Genomic DNA, 18,807 nt, shown 5'->3' with positions numbered 1-18,807 from the left:
CAGGTCTCCATCAACAAAATGAGCCCCCCACTGCGGTGACATCAGCCCCCAGCTGAGCAGCATGCCAAAACGCCCAGTAGGCAGTCCGGTCCTGTACAACCGTGATTAAACAGAAAAGCTAAAAGTCTCACATTGTCCACAGCCTCACTTCATGCAACCCATCCTGTAAAGAGCTGACAGGCCTAGCGTGTCAGGTCCATCAACCTCTCCAACAGCTAAAGCGCAGAACTGCATCCCCTTCCTTGAAATATTACCACAGATCAAACCAGCGGTGTCTCTGGGCAGATTTGGCATGCCTAAATAAACAGCAGGGGTCCTCATGCTGCCTGAAGCCATGCGCCAGAAGAATCAAGGTGAAGTGGAAGGGGTGTAATAGATTTTGAACAGATGACAGTTTTTGCTTCCCCAGCAGTAATAAAAATCGCATTGTAGTTGCAATCGGAATGATTTTTAACAGCTGCACGTCTACATAAAGGCAAAGGAAAGACACACCCTGATGAGATAAAGAGAAAAAGAATAAATAAACAAATGTAAAAGTTGCATTGTAGTTGCGATCAGGATGATTGTTTCTAGTTGCACATCCCGTGAAGGGAAATGGAATACTAAGGCAGGGCCCTCACACGCTAGACCGTTTGATGGCCAAACAGATAATTGGGATGATTGCTACCAGATGCACGTCCCTGTCATGGGAAAGGGAAAACAAACGACAAAGTAAGGATAAGAGAAAATAAATGTAGAAGATGCACTATAGTTGCGATCGGGATAATTGTTACCAGATGTCCCCGTAAACAGAAAGAAAAGATAAAAAAGGGACCATCACACGCTATTCAGTGTGATGGCCAAACAATATGTTCACTAAACACACAAGGCAGGGACACTTGCAAAACTGCACCAATAAAAAGGCTGCATTTTTTAATGGCACAGGCAACAGCCAATCAAAACCACTTACATTTTTAATACCCATAGAATACAATACAACAGGTCTTGCAGACAGCGCACACGCTGTCGAGGCTCAACCTAAAAACAGGTCAGAGAGATCTTAGATCAACTTGAATACCAGAAAGTGATTGAAACTTGCACTTCTCAAATGAATAACCCTTTATTTCCCTTATCAAAACCGGACAACGCATCCCGTTTAGTGTTGGATTACAGACATTTAAACACTTGCACTAAAACATTTGTAGTACAGAATGCACACCGTGCCACATTAATGAATAACATTGTGCGGAAAAAATAAAAAACAACACTAGATATCTCAAATGGATTTTTTTGCCAAAATATAGCGCCTGAGAGCAGATATTTGACAGCATTCTCAGTGTTAGGGTCCCAGTGTCAATTTTGTTGCCCCCCTAGGGGTATAAGAACAGCCTGGGGTTGTTTTCGGTCAGGGTAACTGAATTACTTCAAAATCTGGATGACGAGGCATTGTCCTACATAGATGATATTTATCTGACAGATGATGACCTGGAGGAACACTTGAACAGAGTAAACACCATCATTTTGGGATTTGCCTCTGAGGGTTATAAATTCAACTTCAAAAAATCAAAGCTTGCCCACCTTAATGTCCATTTTCATACATTTTAGATTACGCGGAAAGAGTAAAACCTTTCTACGATTTGATAAAACCATTTCAGTTAGATAGTGGACACAGGAACACACAGATACTCTTTGTTCCTTACAAGCTGACATGATAGTGTCAAAACACTTAGACACGTGTAAATGTACTCAACCTAGTGATCCGTATAGTTGCGGGTCAATCTGGGTACACCTATCTAACATATAATGAAAGTTAGACAGTACCAATAACATACAAACCACATGTGTACACAAATGCTGAGATGCGTTTCGAATCAACTGAAAAAAGTTTAACAGCAGTACAGACTGCTGAAGTCAGAGACAGTGCCCTGGCTCAAGGGAAACGTATAATAGTCGTAACCCCGGTTCCAGCCTTCCAGCCTTAGAGGCTGCAACAAAGGCAAGCGTTCCCAACTCTAAAGACTTACAACCAAGATGGATACAATGAGCTAATTCTCTCACTACAACAGATGTAGAATACAGGTTCGACCAAAATCTAAAAACACAAACATTTCTGCAATACGAACAAGAATATCTTCTCCCAAATGAAATAATGCCTCTAGATCAGTATGAATACATAATTTACACTGACGTTCTGCGCAATCGGCCATAGGGAGCAAACAGCAATACAGCGCCACCTGTACTATCGTTAAAGAATGCATGCAGGATGGAAAGTTTCACCCGAAGTGTACAAAACACAGTCTCTAGGAGACTGCGTGGCGCAGCTGGCAGAACTAAAGACACTAATACTGGCACTGGTAAATACGGATCGAGAATTCCCCACACTAATCGTGTGTGATTGCTTTTACTGTGTAGAGTCATTTAATGAATATATACATCACTGGGGACAAAGCAGGTTTAAGGATGCAAAAGGTGGCACAATAAAGCACAAAGCGCTATGGGAACAGGTAGTGGAGTTGAAAAGGGCTCACCTGATACATACACTGAGCCATCAACCTGATGGTGTTCACGTTGAAGGGAATTCATTGGCTGACGAAGCTGCAAAGGGGGCTGTATGTACGGCTTCTGTAGCTGCAATAACTCGTTCAAAAATGAGAACAGACGATGAGATAATGGTTGCAATTATTACTACACGCAATAACTCAGCAGAACCAAAAAGGTTTCCACTCAAATACTCCTACAAGTTAGATGCAAACAATGTTCCATTTACTCAAATTCCTGCAGTGGGAGATAGAGTAATACCAAATATGGATCGTAGGTTTAGGATTAATTCTAGCAGGACACAAGGGTATAGGGTCTGCACATGCAGGAGTTACAGCAACTGTTTCTCTATTGAAACAGCGCTATTGGTGGCCAGGACTAAGAAAGCAGACTATGGACTACGTCTTTAAATGCAACATCTGCCAGTAGACGAAAGGCTCCACCGTAACACGTCCAGCGCAGTCACCATTATTAATATCAGACAAACCACTGGTGTGTGTACATTTGGACCACTGCGGCCCCTTACAATCTGATGGGGCTTACAAGTATATCATGGTTGCGGTGGATTCCTGCTCTAGGTTACTATGGGTGTGGCCCCAGCGCTCGGTTGACGCTCGAACTATTATAAAAGATTTGCGAGTCTTTGTAGGGACATACGCAATAGGCACATTACATTCTGACCATGGCCTCGGGTTTAGCTCTAGGGCTTACAAGGAAACCATGGGAAATTTGGGTGTAGCATTGCGGTACTCCGCTCCATACAATCCCGAGGGAAATTTGGTTGTGGGGAGGAAAAACTGGGACTTAAAACAGTCTTTAACAACTAGAGTATTAGGCTTGGGTGGAAATTGGGTAAAACATCTGTATGTAGTTCAAAGTGCATTAAATAATCAACCTAGAAGCTCTCTAGAGGGTGTCACTCCTTATGAGGTCCTATTTGGGACGAGAATGTGGGTACCTGATCTTGATTGTGAAGGCACAGTGGCGGATGATAAACATTTTGACATCCATAAACGTTTGGCTGTTTTACAGGACCTAAATGAATCCAGGGCACTACAGAGTAATGTCCAGATGAAAAGGACTGCCACTGGGGAAGCAAAAAGTGTCATGGCAAGAACTGTCTGGATCCCTAAAGTTGGGGATCTGGTCAGAGAGAAAATAGCAGATAAAAAAGAATTTGGGCCATCATACAGAAAGCCTGTCCCTGTCCTGGCAGTTGAAGGAACAAGAACAGTACTTCTGCCACCTCTTGCCGGTAAAAAGGAGAAAAGATTTGTCTCAATTGATCTGATCAAACCACACTATGTAGCCAATACTGAGTAGTAGGTCGCGTGGACTCCGGAGTAACAGACACCCTCCTCTCACAACTATACAAGAAGTTCAAACAGAAAGACTCATCATGTTTGAAGGGTCATCTGCACGGAATGATGGACTATGCAACAATGCGATGAAACTCGTTCCTCCTGAAACTGACGTTCAAAATGAGAACTCAACTGAAAGACAAATTTAAATTCGGCCAAACCTAGATATCTACGTCAACATGCCCCAAAAAGAGCAAGCTACAGTTTCCACAAAACCTGCGAAATTACAAAAAATTGATCAACCTGCATCTGTCTATTTAATTGACTTTGATACTTTTTCATAGGATCCAAGTGAACCTGAAACGATGCCAGACCAAAAATCTTGTTTAAGATTTTCTGAACTTTCTTAAAAAGACTTACCTGGTATCACCTTGGGTGGAACTCTGGGTAACTACCGGAGTACTTTTCTTTGTTTTCTGGATAGGCCTAACAACTGTCTTTAGTATGCTAATAAATGGAACTTATCTTCGAGAAAGCTCTGCAGCACAAGAAGTGAATGTGATTCTGAAACCACATCTATCGTCACATTATGAAAAAAGCGACCTATCATCAGTGAACATTACAGCAGTTCCTATACCTGACAATATAGTATGAGACAAGGTTGATTACTATGTATTTGGCCCGACCGAACTTTTAAAGATACCACATTTATTTAAGATTTCATTAAGTGATATCATTACCTCCAGTACATTTTCCGATGATTGGGATTATGAAACTGTTAATAATATGTTGCCCGATTTAGAAAAATCTGCAGCTTTTTCATAGAATGAAATTTTAGAGGGCACATCAGACTTTGAATCAATGTATTGCTATCAACATTATGGTCATCAATTTCTGCATAAATCTGCTAATCCCAGTAATGTTTTTACACACCACCAATGGGAACATTGCCCAACACCACCGAAAAGCAGTTCAAAAACATTTGCACAGAAATTTCCGTATTTTTCAAGGTTTAATAAATCAGACCCAGCCTCATATTATTATAAGGTTGCACCAACACCGGCACGGAAAAATATGTTAACAAAAATTAAACAGATTTATTCGGCTACCTTTTTTGCCCAATTGTCTGAGCAGGGTTTCGACTTGTGGAAAGACACCATAGACTTATAATCGGTCTGGGGTACTAGAGATTGGCAGGTCCAGGGAACAGAGGCACTATTTAGAGCATTCCTTATTCCTCAGCAAATAATGTTTGTGAACGAAATGGTACAACAAACGACCTGTCTTGGATTAGCCAAGAATAAAGATTTGAATACACCTCCGATGCCCGCACTATCACACACTGAGGGTAATATACCATCAAAAGAAGAGGTTACACTAGATCATGCAATACAATAGATCAGACCCCGATTGGAAGGGATGGTTGATTTGGCCTGTAGACAACAATAACTGTCAGGGAAGATTCTTGGGTAAAACTAAAGGATTTAGTATCAATAGGCCAGATTTACGTTATGGACAAAGACAACACCCAGGGGTAGTAACATCTTCCAGTGTTGGGAAGTTATGTCTTGATTGGCTAAAAACGTCAACACTTACACATGTGAAACCAAACTTATCCTTACTTTCATAGGATGTGGACCTACGTGATTTTTTATTAGGTCCTAGGAAGCCACGTCACAAACGTTTCTATTATCCTGTCTACAATGAGATTTGAAAAATATCACAGCAAAAGGCTGTGGAAAGATTACGAGAAATAGATTGTATAAACCTAGAGAAAGCTCTAGCAGTTGTCGGTGATGGGTTCACAACACTAACCTCCAGGATATATTCTCTAGGCAACATTGTATCTTCTGCTATTGATATACTGGAACAGGATCTGTCCATATTACAACACGGGCAATCACAATTGCGTTCTATTATGTTATTAAGCTGGATGCTGCAATCTTTGCCAGCAGGCTATGTGCCTTGGTGGTTCATAAACAGTACATCTCTGTTTTCTTCATACAATCTGACCGAAAAACAGATAGAAATGGCACAAAGGGGAGCAAAATATACAAAGCTGCGTATTGAGAAGCTGGATAGATTAGCATTTACAGTAGCAGAGTCACCATCCATGGAATGGTTAATCCATGGCCACATAACTCTTCCGATCACTACCTTTCAATTCCAATATTGCCTTGAACAAATGCAGGCAGGCAGATATGAAGAAATGGGTAGGGAATTCATCAGAGAATCTTGGGAATTTCCAAAGCCAGTTTTGGACTTTGGCTGCAGGCTCGGTCCATGAAGTCTTCCGGGAGGAACCAACAGCTGGGCAGGTAAGTTGGAGGTCTTGGGGACGTAGGTGCTCTTCGGGTCCTCTTCTCTAGGGTGCAGGGCAGCTGGATGCAGGGGTGCCTTTTGAGGTTGGATTTCATCTTATCGGGCCACTCGCGATTGGGGTGGGTCTCCCTGCAGAGGCTGTAGGTGACGTCGGGGAGTCTGGAGGGGTCAACCCATGGTGGTTCCAGGCGTCGGGTTTCTTTGTCCTCAGCAGGCTCATAGTCTTTCTTGGGAGTTTCTTTTGAACAGAGCTGCTGTTCACAGGAGCTCCGGTCTTTGTTGAAGACAGTCAGTCCTCCCAGGGTTCTGGAGGTCGCTGGCTGCAGGACAAGGTGAAATTTGGCGCAAGATCTCTGGAAACTACAGACGGGCTGGTAGGGCTGGGGCCAAGTCAGTTCTTCTCTGCAGTCTCCTCTGTTGGGCGTCTTCTTTCGTCCTTCTTCATAGGTTGCAGGAATCTGCCTTCATGGTTCAGGGCTGCCTCCTAATTACTGTATTTAGGGGGTGTTTTAGGGGTCTTGAGGTCAGTAGCCAATGAGCTACTGACCTTAGGGTGACTACACCCTTGGTGTGCTCACCCCACGTGGGGGAGTGGGCACAATCCCTAATCCTGATTGGAGAGTTCCTGCCATCTGCAAGATGGCGGGCACTGAAGAGTGTGCTTCAGCTCGCCTCCCCCACCTGAGGGGTGGGTTGGCAGAGGTGGACACACCTTCTGGGCTGGCTAATTTTTCCCGCCTGTCTTCCCACCGAAAAGGAGGGGAGACAGGAAGGGGGCCTGCACCTGATAGCAGGAGAGGCTGGGGGGTGCGTTACAAAGGCAGCAAGGCCTTTGAAGCTCCTCTGCCACAGATGGCTTTTCCTGCCTCGGGGAGGTGTAACCACTTCTTCCCAGGAAAGGCTTTGTTTATGGGCTTGGGAGCAAAGGCTTCCACCCCAGGGGTTCAGAAACATATCTTGTGATGACAGGGTGGTGTTTACCAGTCAGGGAACCCACCAGAGGCCAGTCGTTTATCAGGGGGCATCTTTAAGATGCCCTCTGAGTGCATTGTATAATAAATCCCATACTGGCATCAGTGTGGGTTTATTATGCTGAGACGTTTGATACTAAAATTCCCAGAATTCAGTAAAGCCCTTATGGTGCTGTGGAATTCGTCATGACAAACTCCCAGACCATATACTCTTTATGGCTTTACTGCACTTACAATGTCTAAGATTGGACTTAGACACTTTAGGGATACAGGGCTCATGCACCTGTACCCTCACCAATAGCATTGTGCACCCAGCCAGAGGGGTGGCTGACCTATGCTACAGGCAGTGGGTTGTAGGAAAGGCACACAGGGATGTGTGCCATGTCGACACTTCAGTTTTCTCTGCACCAAAACACACAGCCTGCAATGGCAGTGTGTGTGTTAAGGTACAGGACCTCTAAGGGCGGCACAATATGTGTTGCAGCCCTTAGAGACCTTCTCTGATCACAGTGCCCTTTTACAAGGGACTGACTTGTGGCAAGAGAGGTGCCGATTGGGAGTGCAAGGTACAGTTTTGGGAAAGAACACAGGCCCTGGGAACCTGATTGGCAGGGACCTAGGGCACATCAAGTCAAAGCGCATCAGAAGTCTGGCAAAAAGTGGACGGGGTTACTGCAACAGAAACCCAGCTTCCTACAAGCATGGGCAAAGACGTTGCAGAAGACCAGCGAGACCAGGAGCAGCAGGAACCTTCCCTGCTGCAGTCTCGGTTCCCAAAGCGAAGTCCAGATGGTCGGAGTTAAAGTGGGATGAGATCTGAATCTTGTCCCACAACGAATCTAGGGATGCACCCACAGGTAGCCCTTAAGTACCCTTAGGAAAGGGTTGGGATGATTCAGGGGTCCCTCCCAGAGGAGGGGCTGGACATTGGGTTGGATACTCCCATGTCCTTTGTTGAGGTGTGTGCCAGAGCGGGAGCCAATGGCTCCCTGTACTGGTTTGAACTGGAGTATGGAAGGAGGGCACCAAATGTGTCCTTCAAGCAGACTCAGTGGCGTTGGCAAGCACCCCACCCTGTCCCAATACACTAAACCCTGTCTGGACGGGGGTCACACCTCCCTGTGACAGGATATCTTTTGTTCTGACTTCCCCTGCTTGAGCTTGGCTCAGCAGCAGGAGGGCAGAAATGGGTCTCTGGTCCGCAGCAGCCCTAGCTTACTATCCAGTTTTGGAAGACTGGTACCGGGAGCACTGAGGGCCTCCCAGAGGAGCTATAGAGTGCATGCTTGATACCAAACATGACAGGGTTAGTTAGAGCCAGTTTAGAGATGGTCATCGCGTAATGACGCATGGCCACTCTATGTATCATAATGGCTGATGCACTGACAACCCATGAGAATGGACTGCTAAAGTTGTAGGGGTACCTTGCTCATGCAGGTTGCACCCTCACACTTAAAACCCAGAACCCTGCCTTCAGGATTGAAAGGCCTGCCTTAGGAGTGACATAGGTTTTAAGTGAAGTGACCTCAAATATAGGGGAACCTATATCTGTCATAAGTGGTGCTAGCTCTAGCTTACACAGGCTGCAATGGAAGGCCTGGAGTCACAATTTGAGTGGTCTCTCATGGGTGGCATAATACATGCTTCAGCTCATGGGAGACCACTGGTGTACCTACGCCCTGGGAACCTTAGTACCATATACTAGGGACTTATCAGGGTACACCAGTAGCCAATCTGGAGTGTACCTAAGTACTCCCCATGTCCGATTTAGGGAAGAAGCACAGAGACTAGGGTCCCGATTAGCAGGATCCCAGTCATACTAGTCAGAAACCGCAGTAACACCAAGCAAAAGGTGGGGGTAACCATGCAGAAGGATTCTACCTTCCGAAATATTCCCTCCAACCCCCCCAAACGAAAGGAGATCAGGCTAACCTTGCCCAGAGAAGTGCATATAGCCTAAGTGGCCATATAAGGCAGGTCCTGCATTGGCACGGATACTCTCTATGTTATGGTCCACTGGGATGTTCCTCCCCTGTAGGGGCTTGGATCCTCTCACAAGTTTGGGGTGTCTACCTGACAACTGATTGAGTCCGTAGAGGGCCTTGTGAGGTGTCTGAGAAGGAAAGTGAGGCCCTAACAGGGGTGGTATCAACTTCCTTAGAACACTGGCCACAACATAGGCCTTCCTCTCTAAGACTGACTTGTACGTATCCCTAGGAGTCAACCTTTTGCTGGGTACAGCTTTTGGTTGATTCTTCCTGATTGGGGCAATGGAAGGCCTGTGAATGTTTGGGGCTTGCTTTGCCCAACGGAGCCCATTTGGGGGTTGTTACCTGCTATGGGTAAGAGGGATCTCTCAGATTGTGGAGGGTTATCCACTTTACTAGTACTACTAGATTGGGGGGTCCCTAATCTGTAGATGAGTGGATTCCTTTTTGCAATGGGTCCTTTTGGGTCCACTGACATCCCTGGCCTCTGCAGCACCAGGCTGACTAAGGCTTGGTCGAGAGGCGCAGGGTACCTGCTCGAGATCGGATACCTCCCTGGAAGGTTCCCCTGCCCTCAGTGGCTCTGTCAGAACAGCCTGACCTTCTCTGGGGCAGTTTCTTCACAAGGGGTAAGATCAGTTCCCTGAGGAGGCTGACCCTCGCCTGAAGTCTGGGTAGACTAAGACTTTTCTTCTTCCCTTGTGCTCTCTGTGGGAGCTGGGTGGGCCATTCTTTCAGGCTCCACAGCTTCTGAGTTTCCCTGGGGTTGGACTGGGCCCTAGGACTCACACCAACCTGCTCAGGGAGGCCTAACATTTCTAGATGGGCCTTGAGTTCTACTTCTGCCCAGGCTGAAGTCTAGATCATTGCCCAAGAGGCAATCTACAAGTAGGTTTGGGCCAGTGATATCTCCCCAGCTGAGATTGACTATGATCGTGGGATGATCTGTCCTACACCATCAGTGATGGTCACCTGATACATGTACCCAGGTAAGTCCTGAAGGGGGAATACAAGTTTTCCTGTCACCATTGTGACACTAGCACCTGTGTCACTACAGGCTATGGAAGTCTGACCATATATCAGAGACTCCTTTCTGTACTTGCCCAAGGTATTGGGACTCAAAGTAAAAGTGGCAAACCCATGCCACCATTTCAGACTAAGGTGGCTTGTGTGGGGGATCTGGCTAGGCCAGTAACCACCTCAGTACCCCATGAGAACCCAACTAAAGTTTTGAGAACACTATTACCACCTGGAGGGCTACTACTTGGGGCACGATGGGTGTAGTAGTAGTGGTATTCCTATTGCTGGCCTTGGGGTAATTGGTGTACCATTTCTTGTGCCCTTTCTCTTTGCAGACATAGCAATAAGGTTTCTTTCGAGGGGAAGGAGGAGTTTGGGACCCACCCCCAGAAGAAGATTTTGGGGACCTTCAGAGGACTTCTCTTTAGTCTCATCCCCACCTTTCTCTTGGGCTTTAGAAGAATCCTTCTTCTGGTCACCACCACCTCCATGGTTATTCTGTTTGACCCTGGTGCGTACCCATTGGTCTGCCGTCTTTCCCAATTCTTGTGGAGAGGTCAGATCAGAGTCCACCAGGTACTAGTGCAAATGTTGGTTCTGACACTTATTAAGGATGTGCTCTCTCATCATCAAATTGTGAAATCCCTCATAGTCCTGTACCTTGCTTCCATGAAGTCAGCCTTCCAGAGCCTTAATAGCACTGTCAATGAGTCGATAAGACACAGCCTAAGCTTACATTTAACCAATGGAAAACTAAGGTGCGGGACAATGCTGCAGATGACGGGGACAACGTGCAGGAACAGCCCCCAGAAGAAGGGGATGGTGACATCCGCACTATGCTTGTTGCAATGAAAAAGGGCTTGCAAAGCGGTCTCTCTGTACTGGGCACTAAGATGGACTCCCTCTCCTACCGGATGGACAAAATGTCAGAGAGACTGGACAAACATGCAGAAAGGCTGGATATGACGGAGCGCCGGGTTGCGAAGGTAGAGGAAGGACAGACAATGATAGACACTGAACACAAGCAAATGGGAAGGATACCGCAAGTTTTACAGGACAAGACCAAAGACCTTGAAGCGAGTTCCCGACGCAGCAACACAAGAATTATGGGCCTTTCGGAATCGATCCAGACTGGCAATATGGAACAATTTGTTGAGAAATGATTGTAAACACTACTTGGAATGGAAACGTTCTCTCCCATATTTGTGGTAGAGAGAGCACACCGATCCCTGGGCCCTCGCTCTGCTCCTGGTGCTCCCCTAAGGCTGATAATTGCTAGAGTTGCTGAATTATCGTGACAGAGACTCAGAGACTCTTCGCTGAAGGTCGCTAGGGAGAAACAGACATTACAGTATGAGGGCTTCAATATATCTCTATACCCAGACTTTACGATACGAGTACAAGAAGCACGCAGACAGTTTGCTCCACTGAAGCGGCTGCTGAGGGACCAAAACATAGACTTCGCCATGCTGTACCTGGCCAGGCTCCGCGTCAACTGGCAGGGTCAATCACGCATCTTCACTGACCCAAATGTGCTACAGAAAGCCCTGAAGGAATGGTCTAGAAAAAAGCGTCGCAGCCTGGAGCGAGGTTCCTTGGAGGGAGCGGAAGGCGGACGACTAGACACACAGGACTGAACTCTGGACTGCACGAGTTACAGATAAGAATGCTACTTCTGATGATGTCTGGAGGGCCATGCATGAGAACTCATGAGGGCGTGGGGAATGAGCTTGACTAAATGCGATAGACAATTGAAGAGAGCCACGGGGTCGATTGTGTCAAGTTGTTAGCCGCCGGGGCGGGGGGTGGGAGTTCTGTGAAGATGCTTTTTGAAGTTATAGATATAAGGATGTGGGGGTGGGGACGTGTTTATTGCAGATGCATTAAATTTGTTTGATGGTGAGCGGGGAGGGCACCTAGTCAGGTTCGGACACTCTACCTTGCTAGGCGAGCAACATCTGCCCAAAAGTGAATCACACGCCTGGGGAAGTATACTGAGGGGTGGGGGGGGGGGCATCTTGGTTCAATGTTATGCTGTTTCGAATTGTTGGACTTGCAAATGGTAAAAGGGAAATGTTTGGTGGTATTTCGCCAAGGCATAGTTGGGGCACGCCTGGCGTGGGTGGGGGGAGGGTGCGGAGTGAGACTTAGAAAACAAGGCAATGTTCTTGTACAATGCGTTTTCATGCATGGTGAGTGCACAATATATATGTTCCAAAGGCAGACACAGCGAAGCAGGCAATTCACACCCCCATGACAGGACTCAGTAGGTCTAATAGTAAAGCAACTATTGTAGGCTTCCAGCACTCACTTGGAATGTGAGAGGTCTTAAAGACCACAGGAAACTTCGGAAGGTCCTAGCCTACTTGATGAGACATGACATTGATATTGCGCTACTGCAAGAGACACACCTCCCCCTTAAAAGCCCCATGCTCCGCTCTAGGGGATTGCAAGGAAATATACACGCAGCAGGTTTTACCACACATGCGCGGAGAGTGCTTACATGGGTGAAACCTAGGGCTACTCTCAAACTCGAACCGACACAGACAAGGACGGACGATTTGTAATCTCCAGGTTTAGGGGAAAGGGGATGGACCTACTTATAGTTTACATATATGGCCCGAATTTTGATAATCCCAACTTTTTCACTGCATTGTCAGAAAAGGTCTGTATACGCGGGGAGGGGAACAGCTTTGGGGAGGAGATCTCAATTTAGTTATGAACCTACAGAAGGACAGATCAGGAGGGCCGGAGAGACACATCACGGCAGCTGCCCGAACTGTGGTAGATGCCATGGTGCAATTCGACTTGTGCGATGTGTGGCGGCAGCGGTACTCGGAAATAGAAGGATACACACATTACTCAGTGTATCGTAATTTGCACACCCAAATAGATTATTAGCTGGCAGACAGGCAGTTACATGAGAGAATCCGGGCTTGTGAGGTGCTTCCTCATACGCTGACTGACCATTCCCCTATACTATTAGTACTAGATACCCCCCAGAAGACTATTCCCTCCTTTACTTGGAGGTTCCCACCCTACTCTTTGTTAGACGTGGTATATAAAGGAGAACTGGCAGAAGCGATCGAAACGTTCTTCGCCACAAACGTGGGATCGGTGGACAGTTTTCAGGTGGTTTGGGAGGTGTTCAAATTATATATCCGCGAAGTCACTATGACTAAGCACTCTGGAGTCTTAAGGCGATAAGAAAGAGACTCACTGACCTTGAAAAGACACTAGCCAGCCTAGAAGAAAGACTCCAGATTAGAGCTGATGATGATGTCATTCAGGAGTTCAAAACAAAGTTAGAAGAAAATCACGACGCTGCTGATGCTGAAATAAAGCACCTCGGCAAATACACCACCGCTTGCTCCTATGGTGAAGGCAAACGGCCGGGTGCTGTACTGGCCCAATTACTAAAAAAACGGCAGGAAAAACCAGTTGTTGCCAAGGTCAAGACAGCTGAGGGGGACATGCTAACAGAGGAAGCTGCCATTGCATCGACAATATTATTTACAGCTCTACTCTACTCGCTGCGGGGACACTGAGGCGGAAATCTTGGGCTAATTAACTCATATAAAGCTACCATGGCTAACAAACACACATTGTGAGATCCTTATGCGACCCCTGGAGAGGGACAAAATTATCACGGCATTATCAAGCATGAAATCAGGTAGCGCACCAGGAGTGGATGGCCTGACAATGACTTTTTACAAGGTGTTTCTGGACCGTCTGGTGCCGCAATTAGCTAAACTTTTTGACGAGATATGTGTGACAGGTACTATGCCGCCCTCGATGAGAGAGGCGATAATTATTGCTATCTTGAAGCTGGGCAAGCCCCCGGATGAGTGCACATCCTATCGTCCGCTTTCCTTGCTCAATATGGACACGAAAATATTCGCAAAGATCCTAGCAAACAGGTTGGTCCCATTGATTCCATATCTGGTTGCTCCGGAAGAAGCAGGTTTTGTTCCTGGCCGAAACCTGACTTATAATTTGCGAACAGTGTCTGGAGCGGTACAGCACACTAAGCTGGAGATCCAAGCAGTGGCTGTCTTTCTCGACATGGAGAAAGCCTTCAACTCTGTCGAATGGTCCTTTATGCTACAGGTATTGACACGGATGGGCTTGGGGGAAGTCTTTCTGCAGCTGATAGGTGTACGGTCTCTGTGTTAACTGGCTGAAATCTATCATATTTCCCCTCACTCCGGCCACGACTCCGTTTGAACCTGACTACCCGTTGCAGTGGTCAACGGAATCGGTGAGATACCTAGGTATCAAGGTTCACACGGACTCTGAGGTAGTATTCAGGGAAAATTACGGAGTGGCGATTAGCAAGCTAGAAGATGAGGCGGAAGGCTGGATCCGTCTACCACTGTCCCTGGTGGGCAGAGTTTCCATTATAAAAATGGTTATACTTCCCCGTTTTTTGTTCCTATTTTCTAACATCCCATTGGTACTTCCAAGCTCCGTTTTTAGGCGGCTTACAGCATTGATGGTCAGATTGGCTAAGGCAGGCAAGCAGGCGAGGTTCCGATGGCAAATACTTACACTACCGTACCATATGGGGGGCTGGGTGCACCTGATTTGGACTTATATTACAGGGCAGCACAAAGTGCGCATGCTTACCACTGGATGCATGGCTTGCCGGACACCCCCCATCTACGTATAGAAAAAGTCTTGGCCTCGCCTCTCCCATTACCCGCACTGATGTTTATGCCTGCAGATCGTAGGACGGGGATCTTAGACTCAGTGAATGCGAAAACTCATGCTTGGCACCACCTCCTAAAGTTACAGGCGGGAGCCATTCTGTATTCCCCGCTCACTCCGCTGGACTTGTGTCACTGGCTGCCCCCGTTCAGAGATGGGGGGTCACACGAGTGCTCAACTCAATAGGAGTGCGGGCCATAGGGGAACTTGTTTGAAGGAGGCACAGCTAGAAGCTGGGTAGACTTAGGGGCCGGGGATGCCGCAACCACCCTTCTTACTAGATTCCAATTCCACAGAACACAGCAAGCGTTGTTGCATATCTAGGGGGGTGACTTGCTGGAACCGCTGGATCTGTCTGCTTTGTCTTACGCCATAAAAACTGATTCGCCAACACGGATAGTGTCTAAAATATATGAATTGAGCATGTCCTATAGGGAGAATTACTTCACTAAAGCCCGTTTGGCTTGGCAGAGAGATTTAGACAGAGATATAGATGACATTATGTGGACGTACTGCTGCAACAGCATGAAGCACATCTCCTTAAATGGTAGACACCGAGTGATTCACTTTAAATATCTAAATAGGGTCTATTATACTCCAGACAGATTGAGCAGATACGGCCTCAGAGATGGAGCGAGCTGTGAGTTTGGTATACCCATGACATTATTGCAAGTGGGACTAAAGCTGGGGGGTGGGAAAGGGGGTGATGAGTGGTGTGGATAGATAATGAAATGCCACAGGATATAACCTGCTGACTTTTTTGGAACTGCATTGTATAATTTCTAATCATCATCTGTTACTACAATTGCCTTTTCAATAGAACTTATGTTTATTTTGCACAGAAAATCTATAAAGACTTTAAAAAAAAAAGAAATGTGTCTTTCTCTCTGACAGTAGGTGAGAGAGAGACTCTATGCTTTGGAAACATGTATGGCAGTTTCTTAATGGGTGGTATACTTTTATGAAGTAGACATTGTCTGTTTTACTACCTTTATGGCTCTCTAAATGTGTACGTCAGTGGCTGAACAAATACTTAATTGCCTGTGTTAGGGAATATAGGGATATCTAGGTGTGTCTACAACTGCATTTACTGATGCATATAGAATGTGTTTCTGAGTATCTGTCTGAATCCATAAGTCGTTCTCTAGCTATGTGACTGGGTGAGAGGCACTATATGGTTTAGAACATGTACATGAAAAAGTTGTGTCAGTACTTGGCTACAAACCTGAAAGAGTGTAGCAGTACACTTGAAGTAATTTCATGACATGTTTGAGTAAATGTGTGAGTATGTTACTGACTGTTTTAGCACTGCTACGGCTCTCTAAATGTGTATATAAGTGGCTGAACAAATACGTCCGTGCCTGTGTTAGAATAAAGAACTATGTAGGTTTCCCTACAACTACCTTTGAGGGTGCTGCATTAATAGTTTCTGGTAAGTGACAATGTATAAGTGCTTCTGTAGCTCTCTCAGTAGTTGACAAGGAGGTCTATGCTTTTGGGAACATGTATGTCAGTTGCTTCAGGGATGGCATACTCTATGCAGCATTTGGCATACCGGCCTGCAAGTGTAAAAGTAACTTATTCAACTTAAAAGGACATCTCTTAATTTCTAAAGCACAAAACAGCAACCTGTATGGCATACCTACAGCATATCTAATAAATGTGTTATGTATACTAAAACGTAGATTTGACACTTGAGAAACACCTATTACATGCCAGGTGAAACTTGCAGTGAGAATGCACAGACAGGGTTTGCACCACTAGCGATCTCCCATGTTTCAAGGAATATTTCCCTGGATGATTGAGAAGGTTGTGTCAGTACTTGCCTACATATCTGACTGATCAGAGGACAACACTGGCATCAGTGCCATCAGATGTTTAAGTAAATGTGCTGGTATCTAAGCACCTATTTTATTATCTCTGACTGTCTGAATGTGTATGTAAGTGGCTGCACAAATATTTCAGTGCCTGTGTTAGGGAATAGAGGGCTATTTATGTGTGACTACAACTACCTTTGAGGATGCTGCATGCACAAATAGTTTTCCGTAAGTGGCTGAATGTATAGGTGCTTTTGTAGCTGTCTCAGTAGGTGAGAAAGAGGCTCTATGCTTTCGTGACCATGTATGCCAAGGTGGCATACTCTATGTAGAACTTGGCATAGGGGCCTGCAATTGCATAAGTAACTTATTGAACTCAAAAAGACATCTCTAAATCTTTTAAGCACAAAGTACCATGCTTAATAGCACACCTACAGTATATCTCAGAGGTGACTTGTGTGTACTAAAACATGGGTTGGAGGCTTGTGAAACAGCTTTTACATGCCATGTCAAGCTGGCAGTGAGAGTGCTCAGACAGGGTGAAAAGTAGTAGGATTGATCCATGTTTAAACACTACATGTTTAACTATGCCTATGACTCTCATACTACACATCAGGTTTGGTATTAGTTTAAAGAGCTTGTTTTATTAACTGAACACATATAAACCTGCACTATAAATTAACCAACTACCCTAAATTGTGTATAATACATAGCTGACTTGGTTCACACCAATGACATTATTGCAAGTGGGACTAAAGCTGGGGGGTGGGAAAGGGGGTGATGAGTGGTGTGGATAGATAATGAAATGCCACAGGATATAACCTGCTGACTTTTTTGGAACTGCATTGTATAATTTCTAATCATCATCTGTTACTACAATTGCCTTTTCAATAGAACTTATGTTTATTTTGCACAGAAAATCTATAAAGACTTTAAAAAAAAAAGAAATGTGTCTTTCTCTCTGACAGTAGGTGAGAGAGAGACTCTATGCTTTGGAAACATGTATGGCAGTTTCTTAATGGGTGGTATACTTTTATGAAGTAGACATTGTCTGTTTTACTACCTTTATGGCTCTCTAAATGTGTACGTCAGTGGCTGAACAAATACTTAATTGCCTGTGTTAGGGAATATAGGGATATCTAGGTGTGTCTACAACTGCATTTACTGATGCATATAGAATGTGTTTCTGAGTATCTGTCTGAATCCATAAGTCGTTCTCTAGCTATGTGACTGGGTGAGAGGCACTATATGGTTTAGAACATGTACATGAAAAAGTTGTGTCAGTACTTGGCTACAAACCTGAAAGAGTGTAGCAGTACACTTGAAGTAATTTCATGACATGTTTGAGTAAATGTGTGAGTATGTTACTGACTGTTTTAGCACTGCTACGGCTCTCTAAATGTGTATATAAGTGGCTGAACAAATACGTCCGTGCCTGTGTTAGAATAAAGAACTATGTAGGTTTCCCTACAACTACCTTTGAGGGTGCTGCATTAATAGTTTCTGGTAAGTGACAATGTATAAGTGCTTCTGTAGCTCTCTCAGTAGTTGACAAGGAGGTCTATGCTTTTGGGAACATGTATGTCAGTTGCTTCAGGGATGGCATACTCTATGCAGCATTTGGCATACCGGCCTGCAAGTGTAAAAGTAACTTATTCAACTTAAAAGGACATCTCTTAATTTCTAAAGCACAAAACAGCAACCTGTATGGCATACCTACAGCATATCTAATAAATGTGTTATGTATACTAAAACGTAGATTTGACACTTGAGAAACACCTATTACATGCCAGGTGAAACTTGCAGTGAGAATGGACAGACAGGGTTTGCACCACTAGCGATCTCCCATGTTTCAAGGAATATTTCCCTGGATGATTGAGAAGGTTGTGTCAGTACTTGCCTACATATCTGACTGATCAGAGGACAACACTGGCATCAGTGCCATCAGATGTTTAAGTAAATGTGCTGGTATCTAAGCACCTATTTTATTATCTCTGACTGTCTGAATGTGTATGTAAGTGGCTGCACAAATATTTCAGTGCCTGTGTTAGGGAATAGAGGGCTATTTATGTGTGACTACAACTACCTTTGAGGATGCTGCATGCACAAATAGTTTTCCGTAAGTGGCTGAATGTATAGGTGCTTTTGTAGCTGTCTCAGT

The sequence above is a fragment of the Triturus cristatus genome, chromosome 9 (assembly GCF_964204655.1).
Source record: "Triturus cristatus chromosome 9, aTriCri1.1, whole genome shotgun sequence".
NCBI classification, from domain to species: Eukaryota; Metazoa; Chordata; class Amphibia; order Caudata; family Salamandridae; genus Triturus; species Triturus cristatus.
Note: the sequence above shows the minus strand (reverse complement) of the source record.